The sequence below is a fragment of the Myotis nattereri genome (assembly GCF_964212035.1).
Source record: "Myotis nattereri genome assembly, chromosome: 15".
NCBI lineage: Eukaryota > Metazoa > Chordata > Mammalia > Chiroptera > Vespertilionidae > Myotis > Myotis nattereri.
Window position 1 is genome coordinate 7011769 of NC_138090.1, and position 18616 is coordinate 7030384.

The window sequence follows — 18616 nt, forward strand, 5'->3', positions numbered from 1 at the left end:
ACCTGTGGGAGGGCGCACCGTTAGTAGGCTGTGGCACCGCCTGTCCTCATCTGTAACAGCAGCCATGGGGAGGGCATAACCGCAGAGGGAACAGCGCGGCAAAGGCAGGGGGAGAGGAAATGGTGGAAGAACCCTGTGAGGCTGGAATGGTGAGCAAGGGCCTGCAGCCGCCTTCTCACTGGTCTCCAGACTCCCTGCTTTAGTCCCTTCAACGTGCTGTAGTGGCAGCTGATCTGCAGTATTGATCTGCTGTCCCTGACCTTCAGGTCCCCTCTGACACACTGGGCAACTACTACTCCCCCATCTCCATCCATGCTGGCCCTCCTGCCTCTTCCTACACTGGGCCAACTCTTCTCATCCTTAAAACTTATCTGAGATATCACCTCCTCCCAGAAGTCCTCCTGGATCACCTCAGGTCAGGTGATCGACCCCTGACTCCTGCCTGCTCCCCATTCTCACCCCAGCCTGTGAGTTTGCTGAGGCCAGAAGCTGGTACCTGGCCACTGTTTTAGTCTTAGCACATGATGACAATGACATTTGTGGAGGGCCCACTTACAGGCCAGGTACCATGCCTTATGCGAATTATCTCATTTATTTATCTCAACAGACTCGAGAGAAGTGACTGACATTTACTGAAGAGGAGAGGAAGGCTCCACAAGGTTAAGACCCAGAGCTGACAGATATGGTATCTGGGAGTCCAAATGCAATCTCTGGGGAGGTGTCGGGCTCTGCAGTTCATAGGCCACATCCCCTTTAAAATAAATCAGACACATGGCCCTCCCTGTCCATAACCTGCCACATTCTCCCTCCAGGTGGCCTCCTGACCACCTCCGGCAGCCCATGGAGACATCGTGACCTTCCTTCCCCGGCTCAGCTAGCCTGTCCCTCACCCCAGCCGCTAAGGCCCACCCTGATCTCTATCCCTTCCTTTTCAGAGCGACCAATCGGAGCACTTCTCAACCCTGGCTGGTCCCCACACTGCCTGCCAACCCTGTGTCCCCTCTTCCAGTCTCCAACCCCCTCACTCTTGGCAGGTGATCGAATGTCAGTGAAAAGGTAAGCCACCAGATTGACATTCCCTCCCTGCCCTGCCCCAAGCCCTCAGGTCCTCTCTTCTCTGTCCCTAACAGGGTAGTTGCTTTAAATGCAGTCTCCGGGCCCCACCCCTAGAGAGTCAAGTTCAGTAGATAGGGGGCTGGGAATTGTATTTTAATAGTCCAAGTTTAGGACATTTGGGTATTTGTGATGCCTTGTCACCGCCCATGATCCATACACACAAATGTATACGTCTCAACCCCAGTAATATCTGCACAAAGTCATGCACCCAGACACAGCCATGCAGGTGAGGTTCCATTTCCCAGAATGCCACTGACTCCCCAAAGGACCCCTGGCAGGCTGAGTGCCCTCTCTGTGACTCAGTCTCTCTCCTGTGCAGTGAGGTAGCTGGCTGTGACCCCATGTGTGTTCACAGACAGCTGTGCACACCCAGGCACATTGGCAGGTACCATCCATCCCCCATCCCATACACAGAGACACAGGCAGACACGTGCACACTCAGAGATGGACCCGATGCACGCACAACTCTACGGATGCACAGAGAGATGCTCACCTGTAGAGAGTCCTGGACACACGTGAAGGCATACACATGCCAACACACGGATGGATACACACAGAGACAGGCAAAGACACTCACTGCTAAGTGGATGCACACACTCACACACACACACAAACATGCCTACGGACACTCACTCTCCTCTCCCCATTTTCCTGGCCAGACTCCACGTGGAGAAGCTCTTGGAAAAGCAAAACAATGTGAGAGCCCGCGGGGGAGGGGAAGGCGGCAGGAAATCCAAGTGCCAGCCAGGCAGCCTGGGCTGTGCTAGAAATGGGGGGTGGAGGCGGGGAGGGGTTCCTGGGGCCCAGGCCCTGTCTGCTGGGCCCTTCCTGCAGCCCCTAAACTGAGAGGGTAACAGGGAGGGGGCCACTGCCACACCCTCTCTGCCTCTGGGCGGGGCCAGGCCTGGCACGGGCTCGGCAGGGAGGGGGTGGCCTGCTCCTTCCAGGAATCCCAAGCCTGTCACAAAAGGGGCAGGGCGGCGCCACCCAGGCCCCTAATGGCTTCCAGGCGCCCACGATAAAGGCAGGGGTGAGCTTCAGGCTCAGCTCCTGTGCCCCTTTTTGGCAACCTGGTCTGGCCCTTCCTGGGGGTTGGGGGAGGAGGAAGGACAGCAGCGGGGACAGAGGGGATCTGAACAGCCAGCCCTCCTGCTCTTCTTCCAGTGGCCCCCGGAGGGTGCATATGCCCACGTGTGGGAAGGAGTGGGGGCCCGGGTCCCAAGGTTGGTTTTCTGGAGAAACCCATCCCCTAGCCCACCAGGAACCCTGCACACCCACAAATTCAACTGGACCCTGCGAAGCAACGCACCCCTCTTCTCACCCCCCACCACCCCTCTCACATAACACAGCCTTGGGGACAAAAGCTCACAGAGCCCTGGTAACGCGCACACTCACACACAACACAGGTCCAGCTTGGTTACGGAGACAGGCGGCCCTGCCCGCTGCCCTTACCCTCCAGGCTCAGTGTCTCCTTCCCATCGCTGTGCCTTTATGGGTGCAGGGTGGCTTCCTGAGCCCCCCAGGAAGCAGGTCCTCACCCCTCCAGAAGCAGGTCCAGGAGGTTCCAGCCACTGCAGACCACAGGGACACGTCCTCACTCCACCTTCCCCTCTCCTGCCTCCCACCAGCCAGATGGCTCTACTCCTGCTCTAACCCTCAGACTCTGAACGCCCCCGCCCCCAAATCCTTCAAGCTCAATCCCCTCACCCTCAGGAAATGCCTTGACCTTCCCAGCCCCACCGCCTGCCCAGGGAGCACAGCCCTACAACCCTCCACCGCCAGAGCTGGCCGGCTGCCCGCTTCTTGCAGCTCAGGCCTCCGCCCACCCAGGCGGGACTCTTGTGCCACCCAGAGCTTCTAGGACAGGCCCGGCATTGAGGACTGGCTTCAATTTGGCTGGGAGGGTGGAGAGCAGAGGCTGAACTGTAACCTGTGTACCCTTAGCTGGGCAACAGGGCTGAGTGGGACCCAGAGCTCCCCAACCCCAGCCCTCAGCCATCCTCACTGCTCCAGACAGCTGCTGGCCACACTCTAGAACGGAAGCAAGAATGCTTTCACATGATACTTGCTTCAGGCTAGGCCCTCATCAGGTTTGTCTACAGGAAGTGATCAGTGGTTCCTGCTGCCTGTGGACTGGTCTGGAACATCTCTCCCTTGTTTCTCTACCAGCAAACTCCTACACATCCTTCAAGACCCACCTTCAGTTTCCACTCCTCTGGGATGCCTTCCCTGACCTCGTAACAGATTATGTTAATGATCCCAAAGCACTGGCGCCTCCCTCTTTTTCAGCAATGGCACATTGTGAAGTCCACAAGGGCACCTTGGTCTTGCGGGCTGTCAGCACAGGGCCCTGCGAACAGCAGATGCTGCATTAATGCTTCCCGGGCTATGGACGGAAGATGGACAGGTAGGAGTCCCCTTGCGACCAGGGAGAGTTGAGTCATTCTAAGGATCAGGAGTCACTTTGTGGCAGGCTCCGAGACAGGTAGGTGCCTGAGCCTGCCTGTGGCCAAGGTCAGGGTCAGAGGTCATCTTATGGCCAAGTCAGTGGTCAAGCCTCTTACCTGAAGAAGCCGAATAGGCCCATAGAGGGACAACGTTGTGTTTTGTCCTAAGCATGTTTAGATGACTCTCAATATCCAATGAGGGGAGTGAGCCATGCTGAAGCCTGGATGGGGGCCAGCTGGGGGGACTAGGGGTGTGCCTGGTGGCCCAACTCCTCCCTCCAGCTCAGAAACCCCCTGTGTCCCCCCCAGAACCTTTCAGGTGGCGCTATGGGGCTGGCCCAGGGCCACAGGCCTGGCTGTGGGCAGGGAGCAGAGCCCAGCAGGAAACCGCAGAGGACAGCCTGATTGGATAAGTGCAGGGTCCCAGGCTGGTCAGCCACAAATTGTGGGCACCTGTCTCTCTGACCTGCTGCCTGGGCTCCAGCCACTGGACCTGCAGGAGAGGATGGAGGGAGGCAAGCGGAACCTGAGCCCTGGGGTGGGCACCCTTGGACTGTCTCAGATACCCCCATCTCAGACGGAGGAGCTGCAAAGATAGGCCGGGTCACTGACTATAACATTTCTTTACAAATGGCCCCTCCGAGTCCGAGGGGAGCAGCTACTCCCCACATCTACAGAGGACCAGCAGCAAAGTAGTGTGTGTGTGTGTGTGTGTGTGGGGGGCTGTTGGGGCACCTCTACAATGGGGTCCTCATGCATCTGGCCAAGCGGTCAACCATAACTGTTATGGAAGAGGGTGGGAGCCCTCGGTGGGGGTCTCAGCAGCTCCTCGATCTATTCATGTTTGCAGAGAAGACATCCCTCGAGTCCCACTCTGCCACCGCTATGCTGTGTGACATCTGCAAGTCCCTATCCTCTCTGGGCCGGGCTTCTTACCCGAACGATGGGGCAGGGCGCTAACCAGATTCCTAGAAGCTCTGTCCAACAAGTGGGCAGACCTTGTGCCAACTTGAACCAATCCAACGCCACAGCCCTGAACAACCCTCGCTCAAGAGAGAAGCCGAAACCCAGGCGGGGAGCTGGCTGGTCGGACATCCCCCGTGGGCACATCAGAGCGGCGGGCACCCGGGGCCCCCTCCTTTCTCCTGGCACTTAGCCGTCGCCCCACCTGCCCCGGCTCCCTACGGAAACTCGCTTTCCGCCTTTCCCCGGCCTGAATCCCCACTTCCTCGCCCCGTCCAGGACCAGGGCAGGGCCGCCCCGCACCCCCTAGCGGCGGGCGGAGGGGGCTCCCGGCCGCGCGGCGCTGTCCCGCCCACCACACCGCGAGGTCCCCATTGGCAGCCGGGCGAGGGGGCCCGGGCTCCGATTGGCCCGCGCCGCCCGTCCATCCCGCACTCGCCCTGGTGACTACGTTGTGTCCCCCGGGAGAGTTCCAAGTTCTGCCCCGCCCGCAGCCCCCTCCCGTCCGGCCGGGCATCCCGTGGGCGGCCCTGCACCCCCACCCCCCGACCCGCAGCCCCTCCGCACCGGAGGCCCAGGGGCCGGACGCGGGGGAACCCGGGGAGGCGGCTAGGAAGTTCTGCTCAGCATTTGCTGCGGGCGCAGGAGCCCCCCGCTGCGCCCCTCTCTCCAGCACGCCCCCAACTTAACCCCTGGCCTCCCGCGGAAGATCCGCGGCCTGGAGGGGGTTCCCGGGACGCGGGGACTTTCCGCCCCTGGCACTGCCGCTCCCCGCTCACCTCGGCCAGGGACCCGCGGGCTCCGGACGTCCGACCCGCCGCTGCAGGGCGGAGCGGGCGCGGGGCTGGCTGCGGCCGTCGCCGGGAGGGCCGCGGAGTCTCCTCCTCCCTCGGGGGGCGGGGGGGTGAGGGGAGGGAGAGGAGACGGCGGGGGCGGTGGGGCGCCCGGCTAGCTGCAGCCGGGCCGTGACCCTGGCCCGCTGAGATGCTGGGGTGGGGGCGCCCGCCCAACTTGGGGGCGAGGGGCGCGCGCCTGGGCGGCGGGGTCTGCTACAGAGCGGGCGGGACCCCGACGGAGGCCCCACCCCCGCATGGGGCCGAGGGTGGGGGGCGGGAGGCAGGGGCCGGAGACCCCGCGGGGCTGGGCTCCGCTTTCCCGCCTCAGGATCCCGAGCGCCAGCGAAGGACTGGGCACCCCCCGCCCCCCCCCCCCCACCCGCAGCAGTGGGCCCTGCGGGTCCCGGGCTCAGCACGTGGAGCCCCAGGATGACGTTCACTTTTGTTAACTGCTTTCTGCTCCCGAGCGGACATGGAGCGGCGAGGCTCGGCCGGCTAGGGCCCAGACGCCTTGAGAGTTTGGGGGGTGGGGGGTGGGGTGGGGGGGTGTCTGCGGATTTGGCGGGAAGGGGCGGGGCAGATCTGGGAGGGCCCCTCACCGTATACTGTGCCCTGGAGGGCAGACTGGGGTGAATCCTTCCAGAAAGAACCAAAAACTCAGAGATAGTGTGTGTGTGTGTGTGTGTGGGGGGTGGGGGGGGTGGGGGGGCGGGGACCTGGCCGCATTGGGACTTGACCTCGAAAAATAAACCAAAAAATGCCGAAGATATATTAGTTTTTAACCCATTGCACGCCTTAGAATGATGGAAGCATCAAAAAGGTCATTTTTTTGCAAAAAAAAATATTTGAGGGTTCCAAACCCAAGGATCACTCTGAGTCCTTTATTGCTCACGCAGTCCTCTCGGGAAGGTCAAGGACTTATCTTACAGAGATTTTCTTCCTCTGTGGTTAGCGGCTGCTCCTTTCTATGGCATTGCTTCCATCGGCTTTCCGAAACCCCCCACCTCTTTTGCAAGATCTGCAGTTTCACTCTTCTTCATTTGCTTTGCGTTCCTATGGTGAAACCTTGGTAGCTCCTGACAGCTAGAGACCGATTTCGATGGGGATATGCGATGTTTGAGAGGGAACTAACCTGTAAATGTTGCTGCCTGGGCTCCAAGGGCAGCTTAGGGTGCATCTGGGACCTGTGAGGTTTAGATAGAGAGGACGCAGAGGACCCGATGTCCCCATTTTAAAGCTGGGGGGATGCGCAGGGAGGCCGTTGGCTCAGACATACCCAAACCCCCAAAGCCACTAAGCACAGCCTTGGACCAAGAGCCCAGAGTTCCTTCCAGAGTTCCCAGAGGGGAGGCAGGGAGGAGGCGGAGGAGGTGAGTTGATGGTGACCCTAAGCTCCAATTGTAGCGCCATTACAGTTGGGTCTTCCCTCTTAAGAGAGGAAGCAAAAATACTTGTCCTAGCCTGAGCAGTGTGGCTCAGTGGTTGAGCTTCGACTCATGAACTAGGAGGTCACGGTTCTATTCCCTGGTCAGGGGTCAGGGTTGGGGGCAAAATCCCCAGTAGGGGGCGTGCAGGAGGCAGCCAGTCAATGAGTCTCTCTCATCATTGATGTTTCTATCTCCCTCTCCCTTTCTCTCCCTCTCTCTGAAATCAATAAAAACACACTTAAAAAAATACTTGTCCTGCCCTGACCGGTTGGGCTCAGTGGATAGAGCGTCGGCCTGCGAACTGAAGGGTCCCAGGTTCGATTCCGGTCAAGGGCATGTACCGTGGTTGCGGGCACATCCCCAGTGGGGGGCGTGCAGGAGGTGGCTGATCGATGCTTCTCTCTCATCGATGTTTCTGATTCTCTGTCCCACTCCCTTCCTCTCTGTGGAAAATCAATAAAATATATTTTTTTTAAAAATACTTGTCCTAGGGATGTCTCTTTCAGAGTGTGGGATTGGGGGAGCCACCCATTCTTGGAACCACGATGGGTGCTGACCGTAGGCTTGGCAGTTCACATGAATTACCTGTTTTACACCCACCCTGTGAGCTGGGCGTCGTTAACACCATCTCCTAGTGGAAAAGTGAGGAGCGGAAGTCAAGCGGCAGGCCCACGGTCACACGGCTGGGGGCTCAGAGCCCAGATCTGACTCAGTTTACCAATGTCACCCTGTTCCTAAAACCACACTTCCAGGCAGCCTTCAGATGAAGTGCTAATGGGGTGTCAGCCCCCAGGGCCCACCCCCCAGGAGTTTCTCTCCCCAACTCAGCTCCGTGGGGCTTTAGACTGAGGCTTGTGTCAGCATTTCCCACACTTCTCTGTCCTGTATCTGCCACCATTTTTGCCATCAACACTTAGCACTGGTGCCATTGGTTACTTAGCTTATCTTTTTTTAAATCGTTTTACATTCTAGAACATTACATGTATTTTAGGGATGGGAAATTTGTATCAGTTGGCATAAACAGAAGAAAACCATAAACATAAATATCATGTAAGCGAAACATCTTTAATCCAGCTAGAGACTTTTTCTTTGTTAAAAAGGGGCATAATATGTGCACCCACCTTTACAATGGCCAACAGCTAGAAGCAACTCGGGTCTGCTGGTGAAACAAAATGTAGTGCATACAAAGCAATATTGCTCAGCTTTAACAGGGGAGGAAATTCTGGCCCATGCTGCAGCATGGATGACATCATGCTAAGCCAGTGGTTCTCAACCTTCCTAATGCCGCGCCCCTTTAATACAGCTCCTCATGTTGTGGTGACCCCCAATTTCATTGTTACAAATTGAACATCATGAAAGCATAGTGATGAATCACAAAAACAATATGTAATTATATATGTTTTCCGATGGTCTTAGTCGACCCCTGTGAAAGGGTCGGTCGACCCCCAAAGGGGTTGCACCCCACAGATTAGAACCGCTGTGCTAAGTGAAGTAAGCCTGCCACGAAAGGACAAATACTGGATGTTTATGTGGGGTACCTAGAGTAGTTAGATGCCTAGACAGGAAGCAGAATGTGGTTGCCATTCCAAGTTATGTTATGCTAGATGCAAAAAGACAGTAGAGGGGTTCAATTAAGGTAAAGAGTGGCTTTTGTCAGGGAAGATCCTAGCCTCGGACGTGACTACCTGCCAGAAACTGCTTGTAGTTAACAAGTTTTAATTTCAGACCATCCTTGGTGGTTACTTTAGGTCTCTGAGTTTGTAAGGCCGCCACACCGGCCTCTGCTGAGTTTTAGTATGTGGCCCCTTTTCAACCAAAGGAGCCACTCGCTGCTGGCTTTTGAGCTGGGGGGTGTCTTGGCCTGAGTTCTCTTCCCAACTGAGCCGGAGCCAGGTGAGGCTGGCACAGATCCCGGAGGGAAAACTGGGCTTGGGTCTAGAGGACCTCCTCCCAGGCCCTGAGAGCAGCCGCCTGGGCTCGCACGCAGCCCGGGAGGAAGGCTGCCGGTGCTGCAACCCTGGTGGTAGCCAGGAAACCTCAGAAAGGAAGGGCCTGGAGGTCAAATCTGGGTGCTGGTCACGGAAAACTCAAGTGCAGACCCAGCGGGAGGGTGGGCCAAGGGTCAGGACACAGGTCATGGGGGACCCTGCAAAGCCTTTGCACTGCAGCTGGGGTTTGGGGGGGACCTGTGCTCCCCTGAAACCTCCCTGCCTCCCAGGGGCAGCTCCCCTCTCCTTCCCACAGAGGCCGCCTGAGCTCCCTGTGGGCTGGGCTTAGGCTGATGCTGGAAGGTCCCCGGGCTGCGGGCAGAGAAGGGACCATGCTGGGACCTGCCCTCTTCTCGTTGCTACACCCCGACCCCCAGGGGTAGGAAGCAGGTTTCTGAGTCAGAATTTTCCCAGGGAGTCTGGATGGGGCCCAGACAGGGGAGAGACACTGTCTTCCCACCAACGCATCGGACACCTCCCCCTGTCCCTTAGGGTCCCCGGGAGGAAGTGGCTGGTGGAGGACAGGCTTGTCCAGGCCCCTGGATCGAGGAGAAGCTGGCCAGCCTTCCAGCCCCACTCTTCTGGCCACGTTTGCTGAGCCCTGCCCTTGCTGAGTCCCTTCCCCAGGGGCTCTGTCCTTGTCCGTTCCAGGCCTCAGGCTCCCCACCTGTGGGTCACTGAGGGCTTATGGAGCACTTCCGGTGACTGCAGCATCGCCTTGTATAATAAGTCCCACACTACCCCATGCCGTGGTGCTGTCACTATGTCCGTTTTACAGGGGGAAACTGAGGTTTCAGTGCCAGGCAGGTGTCTGGAAATGGTGGGCCTGGCGTTTGAACCCAGGCAGTCTGCCCAGCCCTTGCCTGCGGTCCTTGCATCACCAATCTCATCGACTGTCAGGTCAGGCAGGGGTCATTCTCCCTTTCCTACAGATGGGGAAACTGAGGCTCAGAGAGGTGGCGCCCCTTGCCCACGGCTGCAGAGCTGAGGTGGGCCTTGGAGCGCGCTGGCCAGCCTTCCTCCCTCCCCCACAGACTCCGAGCACCCCCCTGCTGCAGGCCCCGGGTCTCCAGATCAAAGGCGGATAGCTGTCGGTGCAGAGGAAGCAAAAGGCCTCTGGCGGGAAAGAAGAAGTGAAGCTAGAGCGTGGTATGCGGTGGGGTGAAGAGAGCAGAGAGAAGTATAGGGGTTTGCGGGCGTGGGGTGAACAGAGCAGAGAGGAGATCCCGGCACTAGGTGCTACTTCCCCTTCCTCCTGCAGAGGGGAGAAGGCAGCGAGACTGCAGGCAGACCAGGCGGACGGCAGCCGATTCACAGGTCAGCTCCTCCTCTGGGCCTCTCTCTCCCCACTCCCCAGCTCTCTTCCTCCTCTGCAGGTTCCCAGCAGGCACTGGCCAGGCCCCGACCCCGGCGGTACTAGGCTGGGGACTTGCCCGGAGCTGCAAGCCTGGCACCTACCTTCATGCGGTTCACCAGTTTCTGGGCTCCCCGTGGCAACTTTGGATGGAGGGGAATGTAGAGATGGATGTTTTTTTGGGGGGGAAAAAAGGCAATTTAAATTAAGGGGTGGGTAGGTGCTGAGCTCAAATGTTAACTCTCCCCCTGTGGCCTGGGGCAAGCTATTGGACCTTTCTTTTCTGGACCTCAGTTTCCTCATCTGTCAAATGGGGCCAGTCCAGTTACCTGCACTTCAGGTGACCAGATCCAGTGCTGGCAGAGGGTTTGTTTGGCTGAGCAAATTGGAGCAGGGCAGTTCCTCTTGCAGGGGCCCGGACTGGAGCCTGGGGACAGAGCGTCCCAGGGAAACGGCTCCGGTGCTGTCTGGGTCTCAGACGCCCTGTTGGGCTTGGGCATGGTCTTGCTTTCCCTACCTGTGAAACGGGCCAATAGCCGCACCTGTCAGAGCTTGTCTGCAGAGACCATGAGGCCAGGGTGAGGCCGGAGGTGGGGCTCCAGCTGGTGGCTGTCAGGAGCAGCTGTTGGAAGCGATGGGTGGGGCTCTGCAGGCCCTGATGCCTTGGGGAGAGGGTGGGCTGCGGGTGCGGGGTCAGCTCCCGGAGGAAGGCAGGGGCTCCCGAGATGTACTCCTGGCCAGGGCCCTCGGATCAGGCGCTGATTCCCAGGCATGTGCCATGGGAAAGGTGGTTTGAGTCTCCCTCTCCCTGGGAAATGGGTCTCCGTGGCCTCACGTTACAGATGAGAAAACCCGAAGCGCAGGGAGGTCAGGGTACTTGCCGGGGGTTGTGTTGGCGTCACAGCTCCGGCGCTGAAAACCGGAACTGGCTGTCAAATTTGCATCCTCCAAAGGCTCTGCTGCATGGGTCTCCTTATCTCTCTGCTGGCTCAATAGGGCCTCACTCGCCCACACAGCAGCTCAGCTCCTGGGAGGCTGCCAGGGGCGGGGGCAACTTCTGACTTGGAGTCTGGAGCCCTGGGCTGGAGTCCCAGCTTGACCTCTGGGGAACACCAGGCACACCCCTGTGCCGTGCTCAGCCCCCCCCCCGCCCCCCGCCCAACCACCCCTCCACCCCCCACCCCCCACCCCGCCCATTGGAACCCCCTTGGAAGTCAGGTCATGGATTCCTGTTTCCCAAGGGCCCTCTGTTAGGTGGATGCCAAGAGGAACCAGCCCAGCTGAACAAAGTGAAAGTGAACGTGGTGGGTGGGGTCTGCAGGCAGGCTCACCAGCTATCTCAGCGGGTGATGAAAGAAAATGAGATTGGTTTAAGGGAAAGGGGGTGGGGGATGGGCTCTCCAAAGGGAAGGGCTGCCCAGCACCCAGCCAAGCGGACCCTGGGTGGGTGATGGCAGCAGCCAGGAGCTGCAGTTTCACCCCGATATGCAGTCCCTGGCGGGACACTTGTCCTGAGTGGGTCTGGGGGCTGAGTGGGTGGGCGTGGAATGCGGGCTTGGAATGCGGGTGGAATGCAGGTGATCAGGTGTCTTCAGGATAATTTCCGATCCTTGTATGGTCTGACTCCTGGAGTCCAGTGGGTTTTTTTCTGGTCTTTTGTTCTCCTGTGGCGGGAAGCTTACAAATGGCCGTTAAGGATTGTATTGCCCTACAGTCCTAACATCCTCTGTTATGAATTGCAGGGCAATGGGTAGATGGAGGTGGCCAAGGGTGTGGGGTGACAGGGATGGCGGTTGATGGAGATGGCCAAGGGTGTGGGGTGATGGGGGTGGTGGGTTGATGGAGATGGCCAAGGGTGTGGGGTGACGGGGGTGGTGGGTTGATGGAGATGGCCAAGGGTGTGGGGTGATGGGGGTGGTGGGTTGATGGAGATGGCCAAGGGTGTGGGGTGATGTGGGTGGTGGGTTGATGGAGATGGCCAAGGGTGTGGGGTGATGTGGGTGGTGGGTTGATGGAGATGGCCAAGGGTGTGGGGTGACGGGGGTGGTGGGTTGATGGAGATGGCCAAGGGTATGGGGTGATGTGGGTGGTGGGTTGATGGAGATGGCCAAGGGTGTGGGGTGACGGGGGTGGTGGGTTGATGGAGATGGCCAAGGGTGTGGGGTGATGTGGGTGGTGGGTTGATGGAGGTGGCCAAGGGTGTGGGGTGATGGGGGTGGTGGGTTGATGGAGATGGCCAAGGGTATGGGGTGATGGGGGTGGTGGGTTGATGGAGATGGCCAAGGGTATGGGGTGATGTGGGTGGTGGGTTGATGGAGATGGCCAAGGGTGTGGGGTGACGGGGGTGGTGGGTTGATGGAGATGGCCAAGGGTGTGGGGTGACGGGGGTGGTGGGTTGATGGAGATGGCCAAGGGTATGGGGTGATGGGGGTGGTGGGTTGATGGAGATGGCCAAGGGTGTGGGGTGATGAGGGGTGGTGGGTTGATGGAGATGGCCAAGGGTATGGGGTGATGGAGGTGGTAGGTTGATGGAGATGGCCAAGGGTATGGGGTGATGGGGGTAGTAGGTTGATGGAGATGGCCAAGGGTGTGGGGTGATGAGGGGTGGTGGGTTGATGGAGATGGCCAAGGGTATGGGGTGATGGGGGTGGTGGGTTGATGGAGGTGGCCAAGGGTGTGGGGTGACGGGGGTGGTGGGTTGATGGAGATGGCCAAGGGTGTGGGGGATCAGTGGGTGGTGCCTCTCGGGGGATGGCGACCGGGATGTTGGGGTTGCAAGCAGAAGTGAAGATGGTGGTTTGCTCCTGAGAAAGGGGGTGGAAACCACAGCTTCTATTTGGGGAGCCTGGAGAAGCGTCACTTCTGCTTCCGCCTGGTTTCCCCAGCTGGGTGGTGAGGTCAGTCTCTTCTTCCCTGTGTGGCAGCCTTGAGGCCCAGAGACCCTGGAGGCCATATCTACGCCACCATCTGGGCCTCACTTTCCCCATTCATACTGTGAGAGGGTGGACAAGATGGCTTAAGGCAGCGGTCGGCAGACTGCGGCCCCTTGAGTGTGGCTCTTCCACAAAATACCACGTGCGGGCGTGCGCGTACAGTGCGATGGAAACTTCGTGGCCACGCTCAAGGGGCCAAAGAGCCGCATGTGGCTCGCGAGCCGCAGTTTGACGACCACTGGCCTAAGGTCTTTTCTGCAGGTCCTCAGCTTTCTCACCTGAAACGTTTCAAACCTTCCTGTGGTTTCATTCAGTGGCTTCCTTTCACACCTTTCCCCTCATCTCCTCTCTGTACACACACACACACACACACACACACACACACGTTAATAATAACGTGAAGACAAATGAATGACCACCGGGGGCGGGGGGGGGGGGCGGGGGGGACGGGACACCCAGAATCCATACCTCACACTGTAGTCCAAGGCTCAATGCATATGGACCAGAGATTATGTAGTAAATAATGAAACCTTAAAAGTACTAGGAGAAACGTAAAGGAATCCCTTCATAATGTTAGAGTGGGAAGGCCTTTTTAGCAATGACTCAAAAACCAGAAGCCCAAACAGAACATACTAGTAATTTTTATTACAGCTCTTGGGGGTGTGGGTGAGGTGGTGGGTGTGGAGGGAGAGAGAGAGAGAAAAAAAAAGAAAAAAACTCATGGACATGGGCCAAAACAATTATATGTACGTGTACACGGCAAAAGGCAAAAATGACAAACCAGGATAAAGATTTGCAACTCAAATAATAAACAAAGAGCTAATTTTCCTATTAGGTAAAGATTTTTCTAGGAATTGACAAGGAAAAGTCTAGCCCAATATAAATGGTTAAACAAACTGGGGTCCATTCATGCCGAGAAATACAATTCAGCGATTGAAATGACTGATACACACAATAAGCCCCAAACAAGGGCAGTCCTGGCTGGGTGGCTCTGTTGGTTGGAGCATCATCCCATACACCAAAAGGTTCCGGGTTTGACTCCAGGGATGGGCACATGTCCAGGTGGCAGGTTCGATCCCTGGTTGGGACCCGTGAGGGAGGCAGCTGATTGAAGTTTCTCTCTCTCCAAAATTAAAATTTTTTTCCTCCAATTTGTTTCCTTGTTGTGAAGGCAATACATGTTTGTTATAGAAAATTCAACTTGTAAAAAAGAAAGTAAAAGCCCTCTTCTTTCAAATATCATTATTAACATTTTGGCATCCATTTTTCTGGGTTTTCTCATGGGCTAAAACATGCATAGGAACATAATTTTCCAGAAATGTGATTTTATTATGTGTGTTATTTTCAACTTTTTCTTTCCACTCCATGCTGCTTCTCTCTCTCTCTTTTTAAAAAAAGATGTTTTTAATTGATTTTAGAGAGAGAGGAAGGGAGAGTGAGAGAGAGAGAGATCAATGATGAGAGAGAATCATTGATTGGCTGCCTCCTGCACGCCCCACACTGGGGATTGAGCCTGAAACAAGGGCATATGCCCTGACCAGGAATCGAACCGTGATCTCCGGGTTCATAGGTCGACGCTCAACCAGTGAGCCACACCAGCTGGGCTCCCGTGGTAATATCGTGCATACCTCTAGTACAATATCAAAACCTGGAAATGGACTTTGGTACAATTTACACACTTTATTCAGATTTCATCAGTTTTATACACACTCATTTGCCTGTGCGTGTGTGTGTTTAGTTCTGTGCAATTTGATGACGTATGTAACCCAAACCACAATCAAGATACAAAACCATCACTGCATGGTTTCCCTGTGCTGTCCTTTGCAGACTCACACCCTCCAACCCTCTCTAACCCCTGGCGATCACTAATCTGTTCATCTCTATGACGTTGTTATTTCAGGAAAGCTCTCTCACTGGCGTCAAACAGTATGCAACATTTTGAGATTGGCTTTTTTGGGGGGGGCAGTCAGCATAATTCCATGGAGACCCATCCAAGTTGTGTGTATCCATCGTTTCAATTGCTGATTTGTCTTTCACGGCAGGAATGGACCCCAGTTTATTTAACCATCCCCCCATGGAAGGGACATTGGGAGCAGTTCCAGTGTGGGGTAATTGCGAACAAAGCTGCTATGAAGTTCCTATTGTGTGAACATGGATTTTTATTTCTCTGGGATAAATGCCCAGATGTGCGGTGGCTGGGTCATATGGTAGGTGCGTGTTCAGTTTTATAAGAAACTGCCAAACTGTTTTCCAAAGTGGCATTGAACTGTACCCATGTACCGGTTAATAATGCAGATTTTTTTCAATAGATGGAGTTACACGTATGTTGACATATATGCGATTTGATATGTTTTCATGCTATTTTGTTGTCTTGCTCCTTCAGATGACCACTTGTTCCGATCGATGGCACACGAACTTTCTGAGCAGCACTTCAAAACGTACGAAGAAGTGGAAAATTGGGTCTCTGAATGGTCTGCCTCAAAACAAGAAAAGTTCTATTGGGACGGTCTCCACAAATTATCTGGAAGATGGGGGAGATGTGTAGCTAGCGATAGACATTACTTTGAATGAAGCACTTTTGATGTTTCTCTTGAAATTATCGTGTTTTCTTTGATTACAAAATTTAACTGGAAAATGGTCAATCCTCATTATTAACCGGTATCTGTATTATTAACCAGTAAATGGTCAATCCGAATTTTTAACCGGTACCGGTTAATAATGCGGATACCGGTTAAAACATTAGATTGACGCTTTACCAGTTAATACTGAGGATTTTATAATCAAAGAAAATAGAAACATCAAAAGTGCTTCATTCAAAGTAATGTCCATCGCTAGCTACACATCTCCCCCATCTTCCAGATAATTTGTGGAGACCGTCCCAATAGAACTTTTCTTGTTTTGAGGCAGACCATTCAGAGACCCAATTTTCCACTTCTTCGTACGTTTTGAAGTGCTGCTCAGAAAGCGCGTGTGCCTTCGATCAGAACAAGTGGTAACAAGAAGGAGCAAGGTCTGGTGAATACGGCGGGTGGGTTCATACTTCCCAGGCTAAGATCTCTTTAACGTGTCTTTAACTGGTTTTGAAGTGTGTGATGGTGCGTCATCATGAAGCAAAATTACTTTGCTGTGTCTTCTGGCCCATTCTGGTGGTTTTATGTTCAAAGCGTGGTTCAAATTGATTATTTGTTGTTGGTAGTGATCAGTATTAACGGTTTACCTGGTTTTAGAAGCTCATAATACACCACACCTTCCTGATCCCACCAAACGCAGAGCATTGTCTTCTTGCCGAAGCGATTTGGCCTTGCAGTCGATGTTGATGGTTGGCCTGGATCAACCCATGATTTTGTGCGTTTGGGTTTCTCAGAATAAATCCACTTTTCATCGCCAGTCACAATTGGATGCAAAAAAGACTTTCTTTCGTGCCGTTGAAGCAACATTTTACTGATGACTTTTCGGTTTTCCATTTGTCTTTCGTTCAGTTGATGTGGCACCCATTTTCCTTCCTTTAAAAATCTTTCCCATTGCTTGTAAATGATCGGAAATTGTTTGCTGAGCAACGTTTAATCTTTCTGCAAGTTGTTTTTGAGTTTGACACGTATCTTCATCCAATAATGCTTGTCATTGTTGGTCTTCAAACTTTTTCGGTTGACCTGGATGTTCTTTGTCTTTCACATCGAAATCATCACTTTTAAAGCGTTTAAACCAGCGTTCACAAGTTTCTTGAGATGGAGCATGTTCACCATAAGCTTTCCCAAGTGTTCAGCAGCACTTTTCTTCAAAATAAAGTAATGAATTAAAACTTCCTGTAAATGCTCTTATTTTTGGCACGAAATTCGACATTTTTAAGCGTAAAAATATCTATAATGTTAACACCTTCAGAAATTTTGACATATGAAAGTTTTGAAGCTTATTGTCAATACAACAAAATAGCATACATATCAAATTGCATATATATATATATCAACATATGTGTAACTCTATCTATCGAAAAAAATCTGCATTATTAACGGTACACCTAGTAATTTATTTAACGATTTCTTTATGGGTAGACATTTACATAGTTTCCATTTTTTCTTTATGATTAACAATTGTATTTATAAATATCTCTCAATCGCCAGGCCAGCCTGGCTCAGTGGTTGAGCGTCAACCATTCCTGCTCAGGGCACAGGCCTGGGTTGCAGGCTCGATCCCCAGTGTGGGGCATGCAGGAGGCAGCCGATCCATGATTCTCTCTCACTGGGGATCGAGAGTAAGGGAGAAAGAGATAGGAACATCAGTGATAAGAGAGAATCATGGATAGGCTGCCTCCTGCACGCCCCACACTGAGGTTTGAGCCTGCAACCAAGGCATGTGCCCTGAGAGGGAATTGAACCGTGACCTCCCTGTTCATAGGTTGACGGTCAACCACTGAGCCAGGCCGACCAGGCGATAAAAATATATTTTTCGAAAAATGTCTCTCTATGTATACATTCCTGGCTTGCCCTATTATTTCTATAGGATAAATTCATAAAACTGGGTTTCCTGGGTCAGAGGATAAGCAGAATGAAAAGTTTGTAGGCGTCACCCACCGATTCCCTTGAGATGTTAGATTCTTTATTTGCATTTCCCTAAGGACCTCGCTTGGTGGTATTTCTAAGAATTTTTGCCTAACCCAAAGTCAGAAAGATTTTCTCCTCCCTCCCCAAGAAGTTTTATACTTTGTTTTGATATTTCAATCTATGATCCATTTTGAGTTAAATTTTGTTTATGCTGCAACGTATGGGTCCAAGTTCTTTTTCGTTTTTGGCATGGAATATCCATTTATTCCAGAACCACTTATTGGAAAGACTATCTTCTCTCCATCAAATTACCTTTGCATCTTGGTCAAAACTCAATTTATCATATTTATCTGGATATACTTTTGGACGCTATTCTGTTTCATTCATCTGTATGTCTAGCCTTATGCCAGGAACACACTATCTTGATTACTGTAGCTTTATAGTAAGCCCTGAAATCACTAGTGTGATGCCAACTTTGTTCTTCCTTTTCCAAATTGTCTTGGCTATTGCAGGTTCTTTTTGTTTGTTTGTTTTTAATCCTCTCCCAAGGATATTTTTCCATTGATTTTTAGAGAGAGTGGAAGAGAGGGGGAAAGACAGAAACATTGATGTGAGAGAAACACATCGATTGGCTGCCTCCTGCACGAGCCCTGACTGGGGCCCAGGCTGGGGAGGAACCTGCAACCAAGGTACATGCCCTTGACCAGAATCGAACCCGGGACCCTTTGGTTCGCAGGCCAATGCTCTATCCATTGAGCCAAACCGGCTAGAGCTAGGTCTTTTGCTTTTTAATATAAATTTTAGAATCAGCTTGTCAATTTCTGCAAAATACCCAGCAGGGATTTTGATTTTGATTTGATTTATATTCATGAGGGGTACTGATCTGTGGTTTTCTTGTGATGCCCATGGCTGTTTGGGCACCACACTAATATTGGCATAAAATAAGTTTGGAAGCGTTCCAGCCTCCTTTATTTTCTGAAAGGATATGTTTACGATCTTGTTATTTCTTTCTTT

The 18616-nt window shown here is 53.8% G+C and overlaps 1 protein-coding gene across 1 annotated transcript in view; it reads left to right on the top strand.

Annotated features, from left to right (window-relative positions):
- NLRC5 (NLR family CARD domain containing 5) overlaps positions 1–18616 on the top strand; it is a 940085-nt gene that overhangs the window by 339856 nt on the left and 581613 nt on the right. The gene's annotated exons all lie outside the window — the stretch shown is intronic.